The sequence below is a fragment of the Erythranthe guttata genome, chromosome 2 (genome assembly GCF_056151865.1).
Source record: "Erythranthe guttata isolate IM_541 chromosome 2, IM_541, whole genome shotgun sequence".
NCBI lineage: Eukaryota > Viridiplantae > Streptophyta > Magnoliopsida > Lamiales > Phrymaceae > Erythranthe > Erythranthe guttata.
The window spans coordinates 4,876,245-4,886,611 of NC_142534.1; the positions used below are offsets into that span (position 1 = coordinate 4,876,245).

The 10,367-nt window shown below is 35.1% G+C and overlaps 1 long non-coding RNA gene across 13 annotated transcripts; it reads left to right on the forward strand.

The window, feature by feature from the left end:
* The first annotated feature begins 393 nt into the window (after positions 1-393).
* LOC105958431 (uncharacterized) lies at positions 394-5,774 on the forward strand. Of its 13 annotated transcripts, XR_016034554.1 has the most exons (11): positions 505-887; positions 975-1,087; positions 1,348-1,467; positions 2,691-2,821; positions 2,934-2,986; positions 3,088-3,184; positions 3,400-3,501; positions 3,920-4,108; positions 4,461-5,119; positions 5,205-5,419; positions 5,529-5,774. It is a non-coding gene; the product is annotated as an uncharacterized LOC105958431 (long non-coding RNA). The 13 variants fall into 13 exon arrangements; XR_016034553.1 differs by adding an exon at positions 3,715-3,788 and having other exon boundaries at positions 444-1,087; positions 4,848-5,119; positions 5,205-5,774; XR_016034551.1 differs by having other exon boundaries at positions 444-1,087; positions 3,920-4,076.
* The last annotated feature ends 4,593 nt before the right edge of the window (positions 5,775-10,367 follow it).

Below are 10,367 nucleotides of genomic sequence, written 5' to 3' on the forward strand. Positions count from 1 at the left end.
AAAAATAATAATTATTATTTTCCTTTTGAAAAAATGGAGCCAAATAGTTAATAAAAGTGGTAAAGGACAATATTGGGAGTTCGTAAAATTTCTTCTCATTTGGCCGGTGAAAAGAAATGCTTGAAGGATGAAATTGAAGTTCAGTAGAACCTCAGGGATGATTTTGAAGTTGACAGCAAATCTGAGGGACGATTTTGAATTTTACCCTAAGATTATCATATATTACATTATTACTGACAATATAATTATACTTATTTTCTTTAAAGTGGACAATTTTGAACCAAAATATATATATATATATATATATATATATATATATATATATATATATATATATATATATATATATATATATATTAAGTATATATATATGCGGATCTGCCTTTTATTTTTACTGCCTTTTCTTTCTCCTTTTCTTTTGCCCTATTTAATGTCAAAACGCTGTCGTTTCTTTTTGCCCCACCAATCAACGCCTCTTTTCCTTTTCTTTTCCATTTATTTTCCAAGCTGCTCGACCGTGTCGTGCCTGCTTGAATTTCGATTTTTTTTTAATTCGGCTTCCTGCGGAATGACGCCGTTTCGGGGCCCAGCCTCACATACCGCCCACATTTGTTGACCTCCACCGCTGCTTCGACCGGCGTCCGCCGCCGCTTCACCCGATGCCCCTATGACATGGCGCCGCTTTTCCCCTCCAATAGCATGCCTCGCCGCCCTCCTCGTCTATATCTTAAATTTTTGGGTGTGATTTCTACGGTTCAAGTTCCAACGGAGCCCTTTTTCCCAGCCTGTCCCTTTTCCTCCTACTTCGTTCGTGCGTTGTCCTCCTTCTGCCACCACTGCATAAATTTTTACCCTCCCATCTCTATCTGTTATCCCTCATAACTGAGGTTCATTGAATACGAGGTTTTCTTCCTCACCCGTTTTCTGATTTCTTATTTAGTTTCAATTAAACCTGTTTTCCGGCAATTGGCCAGGCGTTCAAGTGACTTGCTTCAAAACTCGGCCAACAGTCGCACTGCCACCGCCACCGCCACTCCGTTCGTGCCGGCACCTGTTTCGACGCCGCCTCGGTCGATCCTCGTTCACGGTGAGTTTCACGTTCATTAGCTCTATTGTTCTTTTTCGCCTTCGCCTTTCCATTGTTACTACTGTTTTTCTTTTTGGCCTTTGAATATCTGATTGTTACTACAATTAAATTCGGGGTTTTCTATTATATTCATATGTAACTGCTTAAATTTGGGAATTTCTTTAGCTGCCCATTTTGTCGGAAGGTATCTTCAATATCAGTTGCGCATTATAGTTTTATGACCTTTGCGGGCACTGACTGATGTTTCGTTTTTGTTACAGGTTTGAGAAATTGTTCCAGTATTGGATCTTGACGTGCTGTATTATCCCTGTCCAAGAAACGGCCCGAATTTCCGGGCCAAGGGACCTCAAATGGGTGGAAAACAACAGTTCCCTTACATGGTTAGACACTCGTGTTGTTCGAATAAATCATCCTCTGTTTTTACTCATCGTGCAATTTCTGCGAGGTTAAAGCTTCTTGTTTGCTTCTTCTTTAGGTGGAATTGAAAATTTGAATTGTTTTGCTTGAAATTGGACAGTATTCATTGAAAAAAGTGGATCTTTAAATAAGATAGTCGATTTCTTGATTTAATCGTTGTGTTGAAGAAGTTGTAGTTAATTAAAATTTAGATCTTTGTTTGAATTGCTGTGCTTGAAATTGGACAGTATTCGTTGAAAAAATTGGATCTTTAATAAGATAGCTCGTTTCTTGATTTAATCGTTGTGTTGAAAAAGTAGTAGTTAATTAAGAATTAGATCTTTGTTTGAATTGTTGTGCTTGAATTAGATCGTCCCCTTTTATTTTATGCCTTTTCTTTTTGCTTTTTTTCTGCCCTATTTAAATACTAAACGTCGTCGTTCCCGTTCTCCTCTCCAATCAGATGGCCGCGTTCTTTTCTTTTTCCTTTTCTTCCCAAGCTGCTCGACCACGACCAGTCTGCTTCTTTTTTTCCTTTTCTTTTAATCTGCTCGCTCGAAAATGGCGTCGTTTCGGCGAAGGCCTCCACATCTGGCCACAATTGTTGACCTCCACCGTTCCACCGTTCGCCACTTCCACGCCCGCCGCTGCCGCTTCGTCCGATGCCCACCGCCAACATCACTTCCCACCTCTTTTTTCAACCAATTGCAGACGCCGCCCTCTATCTTTCTTTAATATTATCCCGCATCTCCGCCACCTAAGTTATCTGTGCAGCCCCCACCTCCTTCTTCTCTCTGCCACCTAAGTTCCCAGGTTTTATTAAAATTGCTGAAAAGTGTTGCATTTATTTTCGTTATTATCTGTTTTAAAGTGTTGATATAATCATGTTTGTATCACCGTTAATAGAGCTTCAATTTTGTAAATCTGTTTCTTTTCTTCCTCGTTTTTTCTCAGTATTGCTGCCTCTTTAAATTGTTCGATTTAATTAATATTTGCATTCGATTTCGATTGTGTAAGAACAGCGTTTATAGTATGCTTAGACACTCATGTAAATCTGCCCCTTTTTGTTTTCGTTATCCATGACTGTGGGCTGCTTAATTTTGCAATCCTGTATTAATTACTTTTCATCTCAACCGAGATTTCCGATCGTCGTCGTTTTGATAATTAAGCTAATTCTGCGGGTGTTTGCATTTTTCGTGATGCGCAGAAGGTGGTGAAGGATTCGTCGAGAGATTCTAATGGAGTTCGCCGGAATGCTTTGGTGCTATCCGGAAGCAAAAGACCGTCGTCGGAGTCTTTTCGGAGCAGTGATGATCGTCGATTTAGCAATGCCAAAAGGTGATTGTTGCTTTCACCTTTCTACTGGTATTTGATTTCAATTTACTTTCTAGCTTGTGCATTTGTATAAGTGGAAATTAACAATTTTTGTTTGTATGATTTGTTGATTCAGAATGAGAGTGGGTGTGAGTGCACGGAGCTACGGGTACGACAGCCGTTTAGACGGTAATAGTTAATTTCGTAAAATAGATGCTCTCTCGTGTTAGATTTTTTCGTCTCTTTTTAATCAATAAATTTCATGCTGTATTTAAACTTTATTGCTGTAGATTCAAAAGATCTTCGCCTGAAACTAACACGCAAGAGAATGGTTATTCTGTTCTGAAATAATAGGAATTCTACGTCTTGCACGATCCAGCCTCATTGGTATTCTTGTTTTCAATTATAAAATATTATTTCCAATCTTATTTCTGTAATGAGGATTTTCAGATTGCTTTACTCCGGTGAGGTTTACACCTATTTTTATTTTTGACATGACTGAGTATGCCTGTGGAGTGTGGACTACAAATTTCTTACCTATTGATTTAGATGTGTCACAAATTACATTAGTTCTCATTCTCTACTGTGATTGTAAAGTGCAGTTTGGGAATGCTTCTGACACAGCCATGAATTTGCTTGATGAAAAATTTAAGTTCCTCGCATGAGCAAAACAGATAATCAGTAGGACGGATGAAGTTCAAAAGGTAACAGTAGTTTTATGAGGTAGAATCAAAGCTTTCTAGCACAGATATATTTGAACTTTTGTTGCAAAAAGGGCTTCTGATGCTAGGCGCTAAATTTCTTTGTCCTTCTTTTCACGATATGTATGATCGACCTTTTTGCTTCTTCTTTTCTCTTTCCTTTTATTCTCGATTTTTTTCTTCTCTTCCTTCTTCATGCTCACTCGTTGCGTACAGTTGCTGAATCGCTGTTGAATATTTCTCGATTTTGCTTCCAATTTTGGTTCTTCTCCGTGGGTGCAAGTTCCCGGGTCTGAATTGGATTTCCTATAATCTTTATCGAATCACTTAAGACTGAAGAGCGATGTCCATCCGTTCTTCTCTTTTCACTCCAATCCTCTTTTATCAAAATTTAAAGATTATCTGAAATTGAATATTTCAGGCACTGCTGGCATGCCTCCAAGATGCCCCAAATAATTCCCTCTTTCATAAAGAAAACTGCTATGGAAAGATGTACCTTCTTAGCACTTGCGATGATTCCTTCTTCACCAAACATTCAAGAAAATCACATTTTCCTGAAACATGGCTCACCGGCAGAGGTAGATTTGATTGCGGTTCATATCTGGCTCAGGTTATATGTGGTTCTTTCTGTGTTTTGTGTGTGTCCTGCAGATTATGTAATGACCGACAGCATAATAGTTGTTGATCATCAATTTTGATGCTGAATTTTAATTTGATTATGAAAATTATCGACGTACCTGATTTCATGCCTGAAATATGTGTGCTCATCATTTTCCTGCTTCAATGGGTGGAAATAAACGCCGGTGACTGTCCAGTTTCTTTTTTCTTTCCCCTGATATATTTTTAGTTCAATTAGCAAAGTGGCTCCTGCCTATCTTCTCCGTCTTCAGTTTTGCCAACTACTGATCTTGTTTGCCATAGTGTTTTGCGGGATTGTAAGTTATTCCTATTGCATTCTTCAGATTTTTCGACGATTCACGATCTCACTGGGATTTTCTATGCCTTTGCTGCGCCTTCTGCAATCTTGTTGTCCTGCTCGTTCACATTGTCCCGCCGGTCTTGTTTGTTCTTCCTTGCGCCCATATGTTACCTTTCTTATTTGATTTTTTCTCTATTTCTGGCCTTGGATGTTTATTTCCACTGCCTCCAATTTTCTACTATCTCTGGATATATCTATTTGCCTTATATTCGCCTACTTAAAGTTGCTCTATTATGAATATTGTATTCCACTATCATTCACTCTCTTGAGTGTGTGTTCTGCTTAATTGTTTTGAATTTCATGTTCAGTGAAAAATGTTGTAGGTAGAGGTGCCTCTTCAGTCTTTAATATTTTGCAATTTTTGCTGTAGACTGATTAAGGGCAGGAAGTAGAAGCTATGAAGGAGCGGATATGGTGAGACGGCAGTTGACAGGGGTCGAAACTGGAGGCTTCTTCGTGCTTTTGATGCTATGCCAAAGCTTTTCCCCAGGATCTCATGATGGAGAGATTAGTTGGAATTTGGAAATAGTTCAACAACCCTTTTACTGATTTGTTTTGATTAAATTTTCATTTAGCCTTTGCATATGGGACTTTAGAACTTGAGAGCTTGAGAGAAAATGTTATCCTAATGTTGTTACTGAGGTATGTTATCGTATGACTAACTCTTCTTTTAAAAAATCACTTGTATTTTTGCATGCTAGCTGAGGTATATTATGTGTTTGAGTAGGTTTTTCAGAATGCCCCTTCTATGCTTATTGTTGAGGTTAGAAAAGCAAAGTCAGATACATGCTAGACGCCGCTTTGTTCGATTCTCGCCGCGGCCACCCCTTCCACTGATACACATGGTAGGCCACGTTCCGACGGCTTTCACCTACTTTTTTTCCACCTCGGCCCCTTCTCGACCACATCGAAGATTGGATAATTCAAAAATAATGATTTCTGGTGCGTCGTCCTTTTTTTTTCACTTCTCCATTTCTCTTCCAAAAATTATGCAAATATATGTCAATCAGCCATTTTCTTTGCTGCTCCTGTTTTTTTTTCTTACTGCAAGATCGGTTCCACTAAAGAAAAAAAAAATATTGGGTTTTCTAAGTTCCCTGTTTCCGTCCAAAATTAGGCGTCGCGCTTCTAGCCAACCACACTTCGTTCCATGCTTCGGAATTCTATCGAATGAGGTGGACTCAATTTTTTTTGTCTTTGTTATATTTCAGCCATTTTTCCTCCTGTCAGCACTAAAAGATTCTGTTTTTCCAGATTTTATTTTTTATTTTTTATTTTTTTATTTCTCCTCTCACCATGCTCTGTGTTATATGTTTCATGCATAGAGTTTTTCAAAAAAAAAAAAAATGTTTCATGCATAGAGAATTAGAGACCGTTAGTGTTCTTCACTGACCAAATTATAATAGACAATAAAGCTAGATATTTTGTAAATTCATATTGAAAAGAAAGCTAAAACAAAATAGAGCTTATTTAATATCACAAAAATGCTGGTAATTTTGGTTTCCAAGAACAAGAGTGTATAGGGCTTGTTTTTGGTTGCTTATTGCTGATTACATTCAGATGTTTCTTTTTAATAAAACGGTTGTGTATTAGCACCCATGCCCTTCATATTTTGATAATTTCGCCTAGCTATCAACGGGGATGCCTTTCTGTGAATGCAAACATTTGACAGTTGAATAAGCTATTTATTTCAGAAGAAAATTTATGTTAGTCTTCTTTAATTTCTGCAAATTGTGTTTAGTGCGAATTGAGAATTGTCCACATTATTCATAATATGATCTTTTGATCGAACACAAATAGTCGGTAACCGGCATCGAGCTGGGCACCGCGCATTGCGCGGTGCTCGTTACTAGTATATATATATATATATATAATTCTTCTCTCCAAGAAATCATTCATCATTAATTATATTATTGTTGAATAAAAAGGTGGGCACTCACATTATTTTAGTTACCAATCATTTGGTAAATGTGTTTATTGGAGTCTTTGTATTGGTGTGTGATATCTTATTTAGATATATGGACCTACAAAATTTGTTAATACACTAGCTTTAAATAATTAGCTTCTGTATAAGTTAAGAAAAATATGTAATTTATTTGGTGATCAAATTATTCCTACACTTTACAGCCAGCTATTGAGTCAAAGCACCAGCCACAAGTCTCGATCGATCTCTACTATTAAGTTAATATTTGTTATTAGTCTTGTAGCTAATGATTATTATCTTGAAATCATTAATCTAAACGCAAGTTGCAATTAGAATACTCTAATTAAACATGGTTATTATACTTCTAGAGATGAGTTTAGGCCAATTAATGAGAAAAATTATGTATCGAGTTATGGGGATCATGTTACGACGACGAATATAATAAAGACGAACGTAAGGATATATATATTAAATATTTTGAGTTTATTTTGAAGCTCGTGATAAAAAAAACGACGATACTGAGTTCAACCTCACCCCCACTATTATCAGAGTGGACTCTAGCTCACTCTCCCCTAAAAATTACACTAGCTGTATAATGTATTCGCATAATTTATATTATTTGGCTTGTACACCATTACGAAGAATTTAAAAAAAAAAGAAAACTCAAAAGTGAGATTTGTAGTTAGAGTAGGGATAGCAATTTGTATCCAACCCGTGGCTATCCGCCCCGAAATTTAGGGTAATACCCGCCCCTAGATAAATAGAGAGGGTACGAGCTCTATTTTTTCTCCCGGAAATGGGTTCGGGGTGGATTCGGGTTTGTGTATGCCCGCCCCACATGTAAATCTATATTACTTTATTATAATTTATTTATTTATATATTATAATATTATTATATTTTAAAACTATAAACCTTTCAAATTCCTATTTCTTTATTTTTATTTTTTGTTCAGAATTTTCCAACCAGATTCATATTATTGCCAGTGAATGTGAAGTTTGATAATATATTTTTTTTAAAATATAACGGGTTTTTTGACGGGGCAAGTGCAGCTTAATGAAATGTGCACCCATCGCGGGGCGGGACAAGGAGGGTACGGTTTTAGTGGATTTTCTAACGGAACGGGCGCAGGGAAAGCCAAACCCGTCCATGGCCATCCCTATGTTAGAGAATAGTTTAAATGGTCAATTACATGTGATTTATAAATGTTTTACATATTCATATTTCGAAATATAACTGTAAAGTAAGACCAAAAATATAATTGCAAAGATTTTAATTTACGATCTCTTATTTAATTTAAACAATATAAAAATGTATTGTTGGCTTAAAAAATCTAAAAGAAGGGTTGCCCACTTTCATATAATTCACTTGGGAGAAAAGAAAAAGAAATAGTGATATTATAATTGTGACACTATCAAAAGTTGTCATTTAATACATATGTTAAGTGACAATATTGTGTCACTTATAGATCATTTTGTTGTCACTTAATGTTTGTTATGGTCACTAATAAAAGTGACAATATTGTGTCACTTATAGATCATTTTGTTGTCACTTAATGTTTGTTATGGTCACTAATAAAAGTGACAATCCCTTTTATTTATTGTCACTATGGAACATTAGTGATACTCTATTAGTTATAACTATAGTTACAACTACATTAACAACATTTTTTTTACCTAAAATCATATGAAAATTAGTGTTGTCACTCGAAAAATTAATTCTTGTAATGTAATCATGGCTTTTCCATGAATAAAGGATTGTATAATTATGGATTCAAATATAAAATAACCATATATTATATTTTCATTGACAATATAATAATATCTCAATTTAATTTGTTGATCCCACAATATTCCCTAGTGGGGCCGAAGAAGGGTTTGTTTCTTTGAAGTGGACATTTGAACCAAATATTCCTCAGCTTAACTAATAAACCTGTCAAATTGGACTAATCATCATTAATCTAACCTATGTTTAAAGACATAGAAATAGTTAGATATTTCTATTGTAGCCAATTATCAATAATTAAAAATAAAAGATATTTCTTCTCTCCAAGAAAATCATATCCTTTTAATCTTCAATATGATAACAATCATTGCACATGTCATACATATATTCCTTATATTCCCTCCAATATAAATACAAAAAAACATCACAAAATATTATTGAGCTGGTGAATATGATGGCCATGTGTTACTATGGAATAATAATAGCATCTACACCTTCAAGCAAAACAACAAAAAGACACATCAACTTATTACTTTAATATTATCACCCCTATTAGCACTAGCGGAGCCAGAATTTTAAGTCTGTTAGAGTCGACTGCATTAATTTTTTTGTAAGGCGGGCTATTAATGTTATTATATCAATTTTTTTTTTGAAATTTTTATATAAAATAATAAGGATTTGAAAAATATTGGGGGTCATGGCCCCCTATTAGTCCCTATGAATACAATGCAATGTAGTATAATATGATGTTAGCCATGTGTTGAAAGGAATCCAAACCTGGCAAGTTTTATCCCTTTCCAAAAAAAAAAAAAAAAAAAAAACTAGTGTTTGTTTGAAATAATTGGGTGAAAAAGATTCTCCATGTGCTTCCCTCCTCAACCTATTTTTCTATATAAATATCATCATTAATTCTATATATATGAACACTCCACACATTCAAGAAATTAACCCCCGCCCTCTCCGTTTTTCGTGGTAATTAAGAAAAAGTATTCAATAAAATAGCCATTTAATTATGAATTATAAACAGATACTGCGAACGGAATTTCAAGATTCAGCCAAATACGAGAGGCTCGTCAGCAGAAGAAGCGACGAGAAGACGAATACAATTAGGGCAAGGCGGCTCATGTGCACGAAGAAAGTTCATGGAAGAGTTAAATTAGGGGTTAAGCTGTCGCGCTCGAGGAAGGTGAATTGGAAGCCGTTTTCGATTATGTTTATGTTGCCGAAGAAGATTGCTAAGATTTATGGTTGCTTTGTGAAGAGGATGAAGATGGATGAAGCTTTTCCCGCCATTATCTTCTCCTGTCAGTGGGGCCTACCCATTCTTTCTCATTCATATCTGATCAACAGCAGATAGAAGAATTAGACAATTGCATTAATAATTGCAGGATTAATTTGGACACTGGTTTTTAGTGCAATTGATTTGTACAACAATTCTTGAGTTTCAAATATGATAATATATTTATTCTCATTGGGATTCATAATTATTTCATGTAATTTCTACTAGAAATTTTGAGCTCATTTAACATGAAATTCAAATGTTTCTCAATTTTCAGCAAACTACATTAATCATTTTAATTAAGGTTTACTTTGTTGGATACTAATAGCATCTCCGATCGGTCGTTATATCGCCATTTTTTTTATCTAATTTATGTATTTTTATCCTCCAACCCGAAATTCCTATATCACCATTACACCTAAATTATGGAGATTTGGTTTTAGACTCCCACCGTGGTCAACCCCATATCACCATATACTCAAATCCTATTTTTCCACCAAATCTTTTGGTGAATGAATTTTCATCTCCCACCGATCCACCATTTTCCTATTTTTCCTACCAAATATAGAGGTGAAAATAGGATTTGGTGTAATTAACACCATTTTATTAAGTAGTATATAAAATAACGTTTTTAACTAATTGCACCTGATTACCAACTTAATAGCATATTTATCGTAAATACATTGGTGTTAATTACTAAATTAGTTTTTAAAATATAAACACATTTGTTATTACTAATAAAAACATTAATTCTAATAATATAAATATGCTTATTTTTAGTTAATTTATATATTTTTTTGGTATTAATATTTATTAGTTCATTTTTTTTTACTTAACTAATAAGTTAAATGCAAAAAACCCCCTGTGTTAATCCTAAAGACCAAACCCCCGGGATAAAAAAAGTGACAAAAACCCCCCTAATAAGTGTTCAAACATGCACACTCGACCCATTTTATTTTTATCC